We start from the raw sequence: 16,483 nt of genomic DNA on the forward strand, positions 1-16,483 counted from the left end.
TGCTGGGCTGGCAGGGGCTGGGGCTCACAGGAGGAAAAGGAACTGTGATAAAGACTTCCTGGCTCTTAATGGCACCAGGTTTGATCTTCACATGTCAAGAAAAGCCAGTGATGAGAGGTGGGGGGTAGGGGATGGGCAGACTGGGAACCAGGACTCCTGGGTTCCATTTTCAGCTCTCAGAGCAGAATGGGGTCTAGTGGTTACAGCGATGGGCTAGGATCCAGGATTCCTGGATTCTATCCCAGCTCTAGGAGGGGGAGTGGGGTCTAGTGGTTAGTGTGTGTGTGCGGGTGGGGGGGAGGGCAGGGTCTGGACTTCTGGTTTCTATCCCTTGTTCTGGGAGGGGAGTGGGGTCTACTGGCGGGGCAGGGCCAGGGTTTCAGGGAGAAGGGGAAGCACAAGGGCGGGAACTCAGGGGAAGAGGTGGTGCGGGGGCGGGGATTCGGGGAGAAAGTGAAGCACAAGGGGGGGAACTCAGGAGAAGGGGCGGTGTGAGGCCGGGGCCTTGGAGGAATGGGCATGGTTTAGGGGGAGGGGCAGCGATTGCCATTTAGCTAGGAAGGTATGAAAGCAGGTCCTGGTGACATAGAAAGCATTGGGAGCGTGAGGGGAGCACGCTGTTCAAAAGCAAAGTATCATTTCCTAGCTCTCTGAGCTCTGGTGAAAAGAATCTCTAAGTTATATCTGTTCTGATCAGTTTAATATCTGATATATTCTTGATGTGAGAACTTCATATTAAATGGATTTTTGGAACAGGGAGATGGAATAAGAGCTTGCTCCTTCCACTCCATGTATCAGCCTGGTATTGCAATATTTCCAGGTGTGGTGCGCCTCCCTGTTTTCTATTGCTTTGTGTATATATATTGCAAGCTCCTATTCCATCTCCCTGTTCTAAAAATCTACTTAATATAAAGTTCTCACATCAAGAACATATAAGATATTAAACTGATAAGAACAGATATAAGTTAAAGAATATTTTCACTTCAAGATCCCAGAAACAAGCACAAGGTTTATATATTTCAAGACCAAAAACATCAAAGCCCTTGATCACAGTCTTGGATACAGCAAGAAACTACCTACACTTGATCTTAGCTCAGAAACCCAAACAGCCTTGCTTTGGAACAGCGCGCTCCCCTCGCGCTCCCAGTGCTTTCTATGTCACCAGGACCTGCTTTCATACCTTCCTAGCTAAGTGGCAATCGCTGCTCCGAAGTGACTCCAATACACTCACTCAAAGCACCAACTCTCCACACCGAATTCTGCTCCCACACAGAGAATTCTCTCCGCCCGCTTCCTTGGGCTCAGCCCGCTGCTCTGTGTTGCCGCCAGACATTGCTGATCTGCATAACCCCGCCCACTGACGTGTGACGCCTCCCCTCGGTGTCTGCTACTCTCCCTGCCTGCAACAGACGCGGTGCGCCACGTGCTGCCGGAGCCCCGCTCTCGGAACCAGCCCGTCGGGGCGCGTCCCTCCGCCACTGCTCCAGCCCCCGGCCCGCCCCGTCCCTGCCCTGCGCTCCCCCCACTGCTGCGCTCAGCGCAGGGAGCCGGGCAGCGAGAGCCGGGCTGGGGATCAAGGGGAGTTTTCTGGGGGCGGGGGGTGTGCAGGGGCGAGGGAATTTCTGGTCCTTAAAAGTGGGGGGGGGGCACCAGCGCCGGAACGTGGCCGCCCCCCTTCCTCCGAGCCCCCTCCCTCACGCTTCGCCTTCACCTGCAGGCCCCGCCCCCGCTCCGCCCATTCCCCCTAATCCCTGTCCCCGCATCGCCCCTTCCCCGATGCCCCGCCCTCACACCGCCCTTCCCTCCTCGTCCCCGCCCTCACGCCTTCCCCGAATCCCCGCTCCCACGTTGTCCCTCCCCCTAAACCCCGCCCATTCCTCCAAGGCCCCGCCCCTGCACCGCCCAGCGACCCAGGAGCAGGCAGGACCGGGGAGGCGGGAGGGCAGAAAAGGAATCCGGGCCCAGCCCCTCGTTCCCGGGTGCCCTCGGGCACATCACTCAGTCTCTCTGGGCCTCAGTTCTCCCGGCCGGGACATGGGGCTGGCGGCGCTTCCCACTCTCGCCCGAGCCTGGGAGGGGAACTACCCTGCGGATTAGGAAGATGCTCAGATACTGGGGTGATGGGGGAGGGGCGCAGGGGGAGCGTATTAGCACCATTGGTTGGTATATGGAGTCTGTTTGGAAACAAACTATTTCCCTCAAGTCATTCCCAAAACCTGTATTCAGCGATAACCTTGGAACAGAGAGAGCAGCACGGTTTTTTTCCCACGTAGCCTGCCCCCAACCTGGCGCCAGCTCCTAGTTCTTCCCCATTTCTCCTACTGCGACCCCATCTCACCTCCTGGCCCTGGCTGGGTGGCCATGGGCCCCTCGTAGCAGGGGGCTGTGCAGGGGGGTCTCCTTGCAGCCAGGAGAGGGTGTCTGGTGGGTGCTGTCACCTCTGCCAGAGACCCACACGAAACCCACTAGTTTCCTCGTCATGTGGGGAGGGGCTCCTACTTTCTGACTTGGGGGTGTGTGTCGGGGGGGGAGTTTCTGTGATGTTAGAGCCCGGGGCAAGGCGGGGGGGATCGAATCATGACTCTGAAGTGGCAGGGCAACCTCCCCCCGACCCCACAACCCTGCTCAGATTCCTCTAGGGGGCTGGGCTGGGATCTCTAAGGAGGGAGACACAAGAAAAAACACCTGCCACTATGGAACCCAGGAGTCCTGGCTCCCAGTCCCCCTGCTCTAACCTTTAGCCCCCCTCTGCTCCCAGAGCCAGGGATAGTACCCAGCGGTCCTAGTGCCCAGCTCCCACCCCACTCTGACCACTAGATCCCACTCCCCTCATCATCATCATCCAAGCTGGCCCTAGGGAGATGTGTGTGTCCCTGTCGCCCCCTGCTGGACGGGCTGAGCCCTGCTCTGTGTGTGTGTGTGAGAGAGAGACACACTGTGTTTGTATCAGTGTCAGTGTGTTGCTGGGTGTTGCGGAGTGTGGGGGAGTCAGGGCCCTGCACCCCTCTTCCCGAGATTCACTGCGACTCTCAACCAGCCAGTAAAGCAGAAGGTTTATTTAAGGACAGGAACACAGTCTCAAGCAGAGCGTGTAGGTACGACCAGACCCCCTCAATTAGGTCCCTCTGGGAGGTTCAGGGAGCTTAGACCCCAGCTTGGGGTTCCCTGCGTTGCACCACCCAGCCCCAACCGAAACTAAACTCAAAACTCCTCCCGCTGCTCCTCTCCTTTGTTCAGTCTCCCGGGCAGAAGGTGTTAATTCTCCCCACCCCCGTTCCTGGCTCAGGTTACAGCTCAGGTAGCTTCCTTCAAGGGAAGTCCCACATCCCCACTACAACCCCCCTGCAACATTCCCAGGTCAAATCTGCCCTGCTCCCTGCTCCGTCACATCTCTCCCCCCTTCGAGACTGAACTGAGCGGGGTCACTCTGACCAGTGACCTGGGGAAGTTCAGGGCTCCCTCTCCGGCACAATGCGTCCGCTATCAGGTTGTCACGTCCCTTCACATGGACCACGTCCATGTCATAATCCTGCAGGAGCAGGCTCCACCTCAGGAGCTTGGCGTTGGCTCCTTTCATCTGGTGCAGCCAGGTCAGGGGAGAGTGGTCGGTGTGCACGGTGAAGTGACGCCCAAAGAGATATGGCTCTAGTTTCTTGAGTGCCCACACCATGGCCAGGCATTCCTTCTCGATGGCCGCGTAGTTCTGCTCCCGGGGTAGCAACTTCTTGCTCAGGTACACGATGGGGTGTCTCTCCCCCTTTTCATCCTCCTGCATTAACACCGCCCCCAGTCCTGTGTCTGAGGCGTCGGTGAACACCATAAAGGGCTTGTCAAAGTCTGGGTTTGCCAGAACTGGGCCACTGACCAGAGCCTCCTTCAGCGCCCGGAGAGCCTCCTGGCACTCCTCGGTCCAGACCACTTTGTCTGGCTTCCCCTTCTTGCACAGCTCAGTGATGGGGGCGGCTATGGCGCTAAAGTGGGGCACGAACCTCCGATAGTACCCTGCCATCTCAATAAAGGCTTGGACCTGCTTTTTGGTTTGAGGAGCGGGCCAGTCTCTGATCACCTCCACTTTGGCTGGTTCCGGCTTTAGGCAGCCGCTTCCCACCCGGTGGCCTAGGTAGGATACCTCAGCCATCCCCACCTTGCACTTCTCCGGTTTTACGGTCAGCCCAGCCTTCTGGAGTCGGTCCAGCACTTGTCTAACCTGGGACACGTGGTCCTCCCAGGTCTAGCTAAAGACACAGATGTCATCGATATACGCCACGGCAAAACTCTCCATCCCCCTCAGTAGCTGATCCACCAGGCGCTGGAAGGTGGCCGGCGCTCCCTTGAGGCCGAAGGGCAGGGTCAGGAACTCATAGAGCCCCAGAGGGGTGACAAAGGCCGATTTCAGCCTGGCATCTGCATCCAGCGGCACTTGCCAATAGCCCTTTGTAAGATCCATGGTGGTAAGGTACCGAGCACCTCCCAGCTTGTCTAGGAGCTCGTCCGGCCTGGGCATGGGGTAGGCATCGGCTACAGTGATGGCATTGAGCTTCCGATAGTCCACACAGAACCGGATCGACCCGTCCTTTTTGGGGACCAGCACCACCGGCGAGGCCCAAGGGCTGGAAGACGGCTGGATCACCCCCAAAGCCAGCATGTCATTGACCTCTCTTTCCAGGTCCTGAGCAGTTTTCCCTGTGGCTCGGAAGGGGGAGCATTTTATAGGCGGGTGCGATCCTGTCTGCACCCGGTGGACAGTCAGATTAGTGCGTCCAGGCTGGTTGGAAAACAGCTGTTGGTACAGATGCAGCACCCCTCCGATCTCAGCTCGCTGGGCAGGGGTTAGCCGATCAGAGAGGGGAATTGCTTCCAGGGGGAAGCCAACTCTTGTCCCAGGGAATAGATCTACTAAAGGGTCATCTCCCTGCCCCTCCCACTGTCCACACACGGCCAACACCATATTCCCCCTGTCATAATATGGCTTCATCATATTCACATGGTACACCCGGTGGTGGTGTGCCCGGTTCGACAGCTCCACCACATAGTTTACCTCGTTTAGTTGCTTGACAACCTTGAAGGGCCCTTCCCAGGCGGCCTGGAGTTTGTTTTTCCTCACGGGGATGAGGACCATCACCTGATCCCCAGCGGCGAGGCACGGGCCCGTGCTGTGCGGTCATACCAGACTTTCTGCTTCCTCTGGGCTCTGGCCAGATTCTCCCTGGCCAGGCCCATGAGCTCGGCAAGTCGTTCCCGGAAGGTCAGGACATACTCCACCACCGACTCTCCGTCAGGAGTGGCCTTCCCCTCCCATTCGTCTCTCATCAGGTCCAGGGGCCCCCTTACCCGCCTTCCATATAGCAGTTCGAAAGGCGAAAACCCGGTAGACTCCTGGGGTACCTCCCTGTACGCAAACAGCAGGTGAGGTAAGTACTTGTCCCAGTCCTGCGGGTGCTGATTCATAAATGTTTTCAGCATCATTTTTAGCGTCCCATTGAACCTCTCCACCAGCCCGTTGGATTGGGGGTGATATGCTGAGGCCCAGTTGTGCCGGACCCCACATCTCTCCCACAAGCACCGGAGTAGGGCCGACATGAAGTTGGACCCTTGGTCCGTCAAGACTTCCTTGGGGAACCCCACTCGGCTGAAAATGGTCAGCAGCGCATCCGCCACAGTGTCTGCTTCAATAGACGATAAGGGCACTGCCTCGGGGTAGCGGGTGGCGAAATCTACCACCACCAGGATGTATTTCTTCCCAGACCGGGTCGTCTTGCTGAGAGGTCCCACTATGTCCATGGCCACCTTCTGGAAAGGCTCCTCTATGATGGGCAAAGGTCTCAATGCTGCCTTCCCCTTGTCCCGGGCCTTCCCCACCCTCTGGCAGGGGTCACAGGATCGGCAGTACTGCCGGACGTTGGTGAAGACCCCGGGCCAGTAAAAGTTCTGTAGCAGCCTCTGCCTGGTGCGCCGGATCCCCTGGTGCCCTGCAAGAGGGATGTCATGGGCCAGGTACAGTAGCTTGTGGCGAAACTTCTGGGGAACCACCAGCTGCCTCCTGATCCCCCACGACTCCACTTCCCCCGGGGGAGCCCACTCTCGGTACAGGAACCCCTTCTCCCACAGGAACCTCTCCTTGCATCCTCTCCTCATGGTCTGTACCACACTGAGGTCAGCCAGGCCCCTTAGCTTCCGCAGGGAGGGGTCCTTCTGCAACTCGGCCTGGAACTCGGCGGCTGGGGAAGGGATGGGGACCTGCTCCCTCTCGTCGGCTGGGTCGGAAGCCCCAGCCACCCCGCGGCCTGTCCTTGGGTGTTCCCTCCCCACCCGGGAAGGGTTCGGTGCCTCCGGTGGGACATCCTTCCCAAGGTCAGGGCGTAGTGCCCCTCGCCGGCTCTGGCTACGGGTCACGACTAAGGCGGTCTGGGGGCTGCTTGGCCAGTCCTCTAGGTCCCCCCCCATCAACACCTCAGTGGGCAAATGGTGGTGCACTCCCACGTCCTTGGGGCCCTCCTTGGCCCCCCATTTCAGGTGTACCCTCGCTACGGGAACCTTGAATGGGGTCCCGCCCACCCCGGTCAGGGTCAGGAAGGTGTTGGGCACCACCCGATCTGGGGCCACCACCTCGGGCCGGGCCAGTGTCACCTCTGCGCCCGTGTCCCAGTATCCATAAACTTTCTTCCCATCCACCTCCAGGGGAACAAGGCACTCGCTCCGCAGGGACAGCCCCGCGCCAACCCTGTAAATGGAGAACTTTGAATCCGGAGCATCTGGCCCCCCAGAGAAGCTGGCCGGGGGCCCTTCTCTCTCTTGAGCAGTTGATAAGCTGCCAGCCCCTCTTGCGTGGGAAGCCTGCCCCTCGTCCGTCTGGGCCTCTACCAAGTTAACCCGGTGCGGGTTCGGTCTGCTCAGTCTGTCCTTGAGCTTGGGGCACTGGGCCCGAACGTGGCCTCTTCGGCCGCAGTAATAGCAGCTCAGGTCCCGTGGGTCCCCTCGAGCCGGTCGGTTGTCCCTGATGCTGGGCATTCCCCGTGGGAGGGGATTCCCCATATTCCCCCTTTGGGAGGTCCCAGGGTGACTCTCTCTCTGCATCGCGGCGGGCCTGTTCCTTTGGGGCTCCTCCCTGCCACCCCCTGACCGGCTCTTTACAAACTCATCAGCCAGCTGCCCGGCGTGTCGCGGGTTCTCTGGCTTTCTGTCCACCAACCACAGCCTCAGGTCGGATGGGCACCGCTCATACAGTTGCTCCAGTACCAGCAGTTTAATCAGGTCCTCCTTCGTCTGGGCCCCACCAGCCCACTTGCTGGCGTATCTTTCCATGCGGACGGCTAGTTGCAGATATGAGATCTCAGGGGTTTTATCTTGACTCCGGAACCTTTCCCGGTACATCTCAGGAGTCAGCCCAACTCACGTAGCAGGGCCTTTTTGAATAGTTCGTAGTCCCCTTTCTCTGCCTCTCCCAGTTGGCGGTACAATGCCACGGCTTTGGGGTCCAGTAAGGGGGTAAGGACCCGGAGTCTGTCCGCGGGATCAACCCGGTGCAGCTCGCAGGCCGTCTCAAAGGCCTCCAGGAAGTCATCCATGTCCTCCCCCTCCTTGTATGGGGCCATGATGCACTTATCAAAGCTCTGTGCAGTCCTGGGTCCCCCCTCACTCACCGCAGCCGGGGGTTCGCTGCCCTTCAATCTCGCCAGTTCCAGGTCATGCTGACGCTGTCTCTCTTCATGCTGTCTCTGTCTCTCATTCTCCTGTCTCTGTCTCTCTTTCTCCTCCCGTTCATGCTGTCTCTGTTGTTCACGATCCTCCAGCTCTCTCAGTTTTAGCTCTTTCTCCCATTCCAGCCAATTCCGCTCCACGGATGCCGAACGTCGCCGGGAGGATCCTCTGCTGGCCGGCGAGCTTCGCCGGGAGGGTCCCCTGCTGGCCGGGGGGGCCACGGCGCCTTCGGTATTTGCTGGGCTCCTCCCCACCCTTCCCCTAGGCATAGGAAGGAGGGGTCTCGGGAAGCCCTCAGCAGCCGGCTGACCACTCCCAGCTGGGACAGACACTGGTGCCTGCGCTGCATTTGCCAGGCTGCTTCCCTGAGACACAGGGATCAGTTCATTCGCGCGATCTTCCGCCTCCAGCTGGGCAATGAGCTGTTCTTTGGTGAGCCTCCCAATGCGCAGCCGCCTCTGCTTGCACAGCTCCACCAGGTCGCTCTTAAGCCGCTTGGCATACATCTTCCTGCTGGCCACTCACTGGCCTGTGTGCTCACAGCTCCCCACAGTTCCCAGGGGGACCCCTAGTGTGCCAGCCCTTCTCGAGGTCACCGCCTCTCTGCCAGGGTCGAGCTGCAGACTCCTCCGCCCCTGGGACCACTCGCTGCGATCCCCCCGGGGGACCCTGTTACTGCAAAAGTCCTTCTCGCTGGTCACACACTCCCAGGGGTAATAACCGTCTCTCTCCCACTCTTCAGCAGGCCTGGTCCCCGTCAATCCCCCTTCGTTTTACTGCTCCCCAGTCACTTACTGCAGGAAGCGCCGTCCACGGGGTGCAGTAGATCCCGCCGCTGCCACCAGTTGTTGCGGAGTGTGGGGGAGTTAGGGCCCTGCACCCCTCTTCCCGAGATTCACTGCGACTCTCAACCAGCCAGTAAAGCAGAAGGTTTATTTAAGGACAGGAACACAGTCTCAAGCAGAGCGTGTAGGTACGACCAGACCCCCTCAATTAGGTCCCTCTGGGAGGTTCAGGGAGCTTAGACCCCAGCTTGGGGTTCCCTGCATTGCACCACCCAGCCCCAACCGAAACTAAACTCAAAACTCCTCCCGCTGCTCCTCTCCTTTGTTCAGTCTCCCGGGCAGAAGGTGTTAATTCTCCCCACCCCCCCCCCCCACCCCCGTTCCTGGCTCAGGTTACAGCTCAGGTAGCTTCCTTCAAGGGAAGTCCCACATCCCCACTGCAACCCCCCTGCAACATTCCCAGGTCAAATCTGCCCTGCTCCCTGCTCCGTCACACTGGGCTAACTGCTAGGAAATGCTTTTGCAGGACTTTGTATCCTGCAGTAGGTCACACACACACACACACACACACACACACATCCCTCCACAACTCTACACAGCCAGACAGTCACACACGCTGATGCACAAAGGGACTCACACAATCCCAGACACTCAAACACGACACACCAGGGGCACACACTAGCCCACCCCCCACCCCCCCAAAGAGAGGGACAATCACACCCCCAGCCACACACACAATCACCCACACACACACACCGGAATAGTCACAATCGTGCTCAGAGACACAACCACACACAGTTCACTGCCACTGCTCCCAACGCAAGGCCCTCCTGCCCTGCACAGCATGTGCCCAGGCCTGTGGAACTCACTGCCACTGGACAGCTACCGATAGGAATGGACCTTTCCAAGAGACCAATAGACATAGCCGCGCCCATCATAGATTACAAGCCCATATCCCGTGGCCAAGCTAGAACACCCTTAATTCTGCCCCCTTTGTACATTTCAAGCCCGTATCTGGTAGTGGAGCTAGAGCAGAGCTTTTAGAGGGAGGCGCCCCATCTCAATGCAAAGACTCCAAGGGCTGCAGAATCTGCTCCATCCCTGGGGAAAATCTGCTCCTCGTTTCCAGTCTGGATTTGTCTGGCTTCATCCTCCGGCCATCAAGTCTCGCTCTGCCTTTGTCAGCTGGGTTAAAGAGCCCTCTGTGCCCCCAAACCTCCTTCCTAGTGGGGAGGTGGGTGGAGAATGTGGGGGGTTTTGTAATCATTTGATGACTCGGTTTCCCCACTTGCTTGGGTGTGAAGCTCCCCATTGGGCATGCAGGGCTTAACTTCTCCCAGGGGGAGTGAGACAGAGCCAGATGTCAACTAGGCCTGCCGGGGCTGGAACCTGGAATGGGAGGCCCAAGGCCCAGAGCACATTCTGCAAAGCAGCAGGCAGAACAGGGGGTCTAGGTGTGAACTGCGCCTGGCAAAGATTTACATTGGTGGCTGCTCAGGGCATGGGGGAAGCAGAGCAGCCAGCATGTGCCAGGCGCTCGTAATTCACCCAGCTAGTCCTCGCTCCTCCACTGTGGACTCCCGCCACCGCCCTGCCCAGGGGGCCGGCTTCCAGCACCTGCTTGTGACCTTTCCAAACCAGCCTCTGTAGGTTTTGTCCCAGAAATTCTGACTCCCAGTTCCACCCCCCCTGCTGTAACCACCAGACCCCACTCCCCTCCCAGAACCAGGGATAGAACCCAGAAGTCCAGACCCCGCCCTCCAGCCACCCGCACACACACACTAACCAGTAGACCCCACGCCCCTCCTAGAGCTGGGATAGAATCCAGGAATCCTGGTTCCCAGTCTGCCCATCCCGTACCCCCCACCTCTCACCATTGGCTTTTCTTGGCATGTGAAGATCAAACCTGGTGCCATTAGGCGCCAGGAAGTCTTTATCACAATTCCTTTTCCTCCTCTGAGCCCCAGCCCCTGCCAGCCCAGCACACAGGCTAGTGGGTTACAAATCCATGAGCAGGGATGTTTGTCTATCTGCCGTAGCCCACTGCCTCCCTGGTTACTGTCGGACGGGGCTCCCAGAGGCTAACGCAGCCCCAGGGCCAGGGTAAGTGCTGTGCTCCTGAAATCTCACACTCCCGGGAACTTGAGTTTGGAGTGTAGTTGTGTGTGTGTATGTGTGTGCGGGGGGTGGGGGGGAGAGACAGAGGCTGTGTTTAGAGTCTCAAAGCATCTTAAACTGAAACGGAAGGTGTTTCTCTCGCTTCTCGGCTCCCTAGAGCTAAGATCAAAGTGTAGTGCCCAACCCCAAAACACCAACATACGCCTATACTCTGTATGTTACCCCCAATGACCAATAACTGACGCTTAAAATTTTCTGTATCATTTATTTTTTAAATATTCTCTAATAAAATTTAAATCAGTTGCCCCAACAGAGGTGGCTGCTTCTTAGCGCTGGGCGAGCCATCCCCCTGGGGCATTATGTGCGACTGTTCCCCGGCTGCCCTGTGCCAGAGGTGGCTGCAGCTCAGCACCCGGTGAATCATCCCTCCCTGGTATTATGTGTGGCTCTTACCCAGCTGATCCACCCCAGAGATGGCTGAATCTTAGCACCGGGTGAGCCATCCCTGCCTGGTGTTATGTGTGGTGTTTCCTGGCTGCTCCACCCCAGAGGAGGCTGCATCTCAGTGCCAGGGGAGCTGTCCCCGCACAGCATCTGTGTGCAGCTGGTAACTGGGTTATATGGTGTTTGGATGAAGGAGTAATTGAATTTTTAAATATAAGATCTTGTAGGTTTATTATTAGTTATTATTTGCACTGTAGTAGTGCTGAGCCCCAAGCCCGGGTAAGCCCCCCAGTGTGCTAGGAGCTGCGCAAACACAGGAATACCGCTGCCCCTCTGGGAAGTGGGAGCAGAATCCAGGGCTTTGTAGGTCAGTTAGCCGAAGGAGGAGAAATTAGCACCGTGGCCGCTGGGTATATTCTCAGCGCAACTTGTTTCTTTGCTGTATGTGCACCAGTCCTGGACACAGGGCCGATGCAAGGAAGTTTCACGCCCTAGGCGAAACCTCCATCTTGCGCCCTGCCCCCAGCCCTGCGGCAGCTCCCCCCCTTTGAGGCGCCCGCCCCGGAAGTTCCTCCCCCTGCCCTGAGGTGCCCCCACCTACGGCAGCTCCCCCCCCAGGGAGCCATGCGGCAGCTCCCCACCCCAGCTCACCTCTGCTCCGCCTCCTCCCCGAGCATGCCGCCCCCGCTCTAATTCTCCTCCCAGGCTTGCGGCACCGAACAGCTGATTGGCCCTGCCAGGCTGGGAGGCGGGAGAAGTGGAGCGGATACCGTGCGCTCGGGGAGGGGGCGTAGGAACGCTGTAAAAAAAAATTGGGGGCACCGCTTTTTGGCGCCCCCAAATCTTGGCGCCCTAGACAACCCCCTACTTTGCCTAAATGGTAGCACCGGCCCTGCCTGGACAGACGTGGTTGTAAACAGCATCCAGGGAACTCCTTCTGTGGGGACTCTCAGCAGAACCACCGAGGCCAGGTTCCCAGGGAGCAAATAACTCTCCATAGACTGAGGGGTTGAGGCAGCGAGCACCCCAGAGAGAACTAAAGTGCAAAAGCGAATGAAAAACAAATGTCTTCCAAAGCCTGAACAGTTGCTTGCATACTAAGGACAAATTGTAATAGCGCCACCTGGAGGCTTCTGGCAGAACAAAGATAAGGAGCGCCTCATGTGCCATGGAGACTGAAGTCCCCCTGGGGTCTTTGCTGCGCCATTCTGTACTCCATACTCCTCCCCCCTCCCCCCGCTAATGCTCACCTCCCCTCTAGGGGGCAGAGGAGAGCTCAGTCCCTATGGCCCGTTCAGCGAGTGAGGGGCAGGTTAACGCCATCTGGGGTGTGGATTTTGTACTTCATACATGTTTGTTAGGAACAGGTCTGAGATGCTCACAGCTCACTCTACCCAGCCGCCTACAAGGGAAAAGCCCCTCCTCCCTCCCCAGATCTAACCATTAGATCCCACAATTCTCTCCAAGCCAAGAATAGAACCCAGGAGTCCTGACTTCCAGTCCGCCCTGCTCTAACCCATTGGACCCGCACTCTCATCCCAAAGCCAGAGATAGAAACTAAAGTCCTGACTACCCATTCCCCTGCTCTAACCATGAGACCCCACTCCCCTCCCAGAGCCAGGGAGAGAACCCAGGAGTCCTGGCCCCCAGCCCCTGCCCCTGCCCTAACCTGTAGACTCCGCTCCCCTCCCAAAGCTGGATAAAGAACCCAGGAGGCCTGCTTTCACCACTAGCAAGATCCAGACAGCAGATAATCGCTGGCCCCTTCCGCCTTCTCTAGAGATCCTGTTCTTAGAATTGTTGTGTCACATCAGATCTTCCGAGACATCTCTGGCCCCAGCAGGGGAGAGAGAGAAGGCCCCAGCTACAGGAACTGTGTATGGCAGCGGGGGAGCCAGCCCCCTGGGACGCTGGGTGAGCCCATCATGTCCAGGCTGGGGGGCTGTACCCTGCTCAGCAGCGACTCTGGGAAGGACCCAGGTGTCCTGGTGGAGCCAGATGGCCCATGAGCTCTGTAGCAATGGTCTGGCTAAGAGGGTGAGCGTGACCCTGGGCTGGAGATGTAGGGGAATAGCGAGTAGGAGCTGGGATCCCAGCTCGACGTGACATTGGGGAGACTGCGCCCAGCTCAGGGGGGCCGCATGTCAAACAGGGTGTCCGGAAATGGGGGAGGTGTCAAAGAAGAGTAACGGGGACGATCCGAGGGCTGGAAAACCTGCCCGAGAGCCAAGCACTGAAGGAGCTCAATCCAGTGAGTTTAACCCGGAGAAGGCTCAGAGGGGACAAGATCCTGGTCTGTCAGCACCTCCCTGCTGGTGGGGGGAAGGTTTTGGGGAGCAGAGGGCTCGTTAACCCAACAGACAGGGGCAGAGTGAGAGCTGATGGCTGGGGCATGGAGCCAGAGAAATCGAGACTGGGAAGAAGGGGCAGATTTTCCCCAGGGAGGGGAACTGACCCTGGGAATCACTGCCCCAGGGACAGGGCAGAGTCTCCAGCCCTTGGAGTCTTTCTATGGAGATCGGATGTCCCTAAAAGCACTGCTCTAGCTCGACCATCAGCTCTGGGCTGGAGGCCGGGATCCCTGAGGGGAGGTCTCCAGGCTGGGCAGACTGCCTGGGCACCACGGTCCCTTCTGGCGTTAAGATGGGCAGAGCAATGAACGCAGCCGTAAGCAGCTGGGCTGGGAGCGTCTCAGTTCTCCTCGGCGAGGCAGGAAGCTGCGATGGTGAATAAAGCTAAACACCGTGCAGTCGTTCTTACAATTTACCACATGTGTTACGGTCACGTCTAATGGCCCAGCTGAGATCAGGGCCCCTTCGTGCCAGGCACTGCCCAGACACACAGCAAGAGACAGGCCCTGTCCCAGCTGAGATCAGGGCCCCTTCGTGCCAAGCGCTGCCCAGACACACAGCAAGAGACAGGCCCTGCCCCAGCTGAGATCAGGGCCCCTTCGTGCCAGGCACTGCCCAGACACACAGCAAGAGACAGGCCCTGCCCCAGCTGAGATCAGGGCCCCTTTGTGCCAAGCGATGCCCAGACACACAGCAAGAGACAGTCCTTGCCACAAAACGTTTGAAGGCTAAAGAAACAAAAGTAGGATTTGTATCCACCTTGTACAGGTGGGGAAACTGAGGCATGGAGAGGAGTGGCTTGCTCGTGGTCACATGGGGCCCTGTGGCAGCGTTGTGTAGCCCATAGAACTAGCTTTAGCATTTATTTGATGGGGCAGTAATGCAAGCAACCCACAGGCCTGTCTCCTGTGAGACGCTGGCGTCAGCAGTTAGCATAAGGCTTGGGGCCTATGAACTTTGGCACAGATAAATGGCCCAACCGTGACCCCTAAGTTTTGGGGATGTGGGAACAGGGCATTTAAGGGGGAGCTTTGTCCACAACGACACCAGGAACATGAGCTAACACCATCTTGCTGATAGTTTAGCATGGGACCATCGGCTGTCTGACCACCAGAGAGCCATGACCTATGGGAGAAGAGCCCCCAGCACTGGTAGTGGGAGGAGATACACATAAGGAAGAGGGGAGACACCCCTACAGAACAGGCATTAGGCAGGGTGATGTCAACGTAACATCATGTACAAGTCGCATCCCAGCCTGCGGGCAGGAGGAGAGCGCAATGTAGCCCTTGGAAGGTGCCGGGGTGACGACTGGGGTGACGACGAGGAAGGTGATGGTGAGAGGGAAGATACTGGCTGACAGTCTGGGTTGTTCTGCACGGGACGGTTCGGAGGGACACGCTGCCGTCTCTCTATCTACCTCGCTGGGCTGGAGCCTTTGTGACTTTGCTAAATGTGCGAATAATTCCTCAAGTGCGAGTGTCACAGCTGTGCCCATCTGGGCTCCCAGCGGAACCCCAGTTTCCATAATCCTGAGCCTGACCTGGGGACACGAACCTGTCAAACCTCACCGGGAATTCTGAAGTAATCAATAGAATGAATATGCGACTCCGACATCGGGCTCCAGCTGTGACTAGACCCAAGATCTCCTGCCTTAGCCCCCAGCCCAGCGTCACTATGGAACTCGTAGCATTTCTGGGACACCCTTTGCGCTGAAAACGTTTTTATAGGAACCTTTCCCGGGCCCAAATCCGGTTCCCTTTTCTTGTAGGCCCCACGTCAGTGTTCACCCTGGAGGAGATGGAGGCCCTGCTGCTGCTGGCCCTCTCCATCCTGACCGGTGAGTGGTTCTGGTTGCGCTGGGGCTGGGATGCAGTAACGGGGATGAACAGGAAGCCGGGAACTTGGGAGACTCTGCCATGGCGATGGCTCCACCTGCCAATGCTTGGAATCCAGCAGGGGACATCTGGAATGACTGGGGTTCAGTTGCAACCTCTAGGGGGCGCTGTGCTGCAGACAGCGAGGTGGGGGCTCTCCTCTGGCAGTCAGGGCTGGCCCCGATACCCCAGGGCATGACTAGGGAGCATGGTGTTGCAGATAGCAGGGTGCTGCTTCCCCTCCAGGTGCCGGCTGCCAGGACTGGGGGGTGACCCTGCCCGTGGGCCCCCTGACCGGATGGAGCGGCTCATGTGTGACGATCCCTTGCTCTTACACCTACCCCAAGGGGCAGCTCGTCAGAGCCATGACCTAGAGCCGGGACAACGAGAGAATTGTGCAGCTCACGACAGCAGCGGGGCAGGGCTATGACAAGGTCGAGCGCGCCCAGTTCCTGGGTGACCTGCACCACGACTGCACCCTGCGCCTCAACCCGCTGGCGCTCGGCGATGGGGGCACCTACTCCTTTGAGTTCCAGACCCAGAGCCAAAGCTGGAGAAGCCCCCGAGCCGTGTGCCTCACGGTGTCAGGTAATCCCCGGCTCCTCTTGCAGAAACGGTTCACCAACAACCCAGCCTGGCCCCACACGGCGTTATGTGTGGCTGCTCCCCAGATGCCCTGCCCCAGAGGTGGCTGCACCTCAGCGCCCATCGAGCCATCCCCAAGGATGGTTGCTGTACACCTCTCATAACATTTCACTCAAATCAGATGACCACATTCTGCAAAGCTGTGAAGAAACAGTGGAGTCTGGTGCTTAGAGGAAGCCTAAACTGGAGTCAGGACTCCTGGGTCCTCTCCCAGCTCTGGGAGGGGAGTGGGATCTAGTGGTCACAGCAGGGGGGGCTGGGAGCCAGGACTCCTGGGTTCTCTCCCAGCTCTGGGAGGGGAGTGGGATCTAGTGGTCACAGCAGCGGGGGCTGGGAGGCAGGACTCCTGGGTTCTCTCCCAGCTCTGGGAGGGGAGCCTGGTACAGGTCACACCCCCACCTGGTCTTGAGGCAGCTCTCAAAGAAGGGGCAGTGGCTTGTGACTGGAGGTGGCTGTGCCCATGGCCGTGCCCCCAGCAGTGACTGACTCCCCCCTCACACACCCTGCACAGAACATCCCTGCAGGGTCAAATATAGCATTACTAGGACCGCCGGAGCCCTGAACGGCA

The 16,483-nt window shown here is 58.4% G+C and overlaps 1 protein-coding gene, 1 non-coding gene and 1 pseudogene across 2 annotated transcripts in view; 2 read left to right on the plus strand and 1 right to left on the minus strand.

Annotated features, from left to right (window-relative positions):
- The window catches only part of LOC128826928 (uncharacterized), a 303,519-nt gene that overhangs the window by 172,510 nt on the left and 114,526 nt on the right, over window positions 1-16,483 (plus strand). The window lies entirely within an intron of this gene.
- LOC128827571 (U2 spliceosomal RNA) lies at window positions 643-836 on the plus strand. Its single transcript, XR_008442999.1, has one exon. It is a non-coding gene; the product is annotated as a U2 spliceosomal RNA (small nuclear RNA).
- Window positions 801-974, minus strand: LOC128827578 (U2 spliceosomal RNA; annotated as a pseudogene).

This window comes from Malaclemys terrapin, chromosome 21 (assembly GCF_027887155.1).
Source record: "Malaclemys terrapin pileata isolate rMalTer1 chromosome 21, rMalTer1.hap1, whole genome shotgun sequence".
Taxonomy (NCBI): Eukaryota; Metazoa; Chordata; order Testudines; family Emydidae; genus Malaclemys; species Malaclemys terrapin.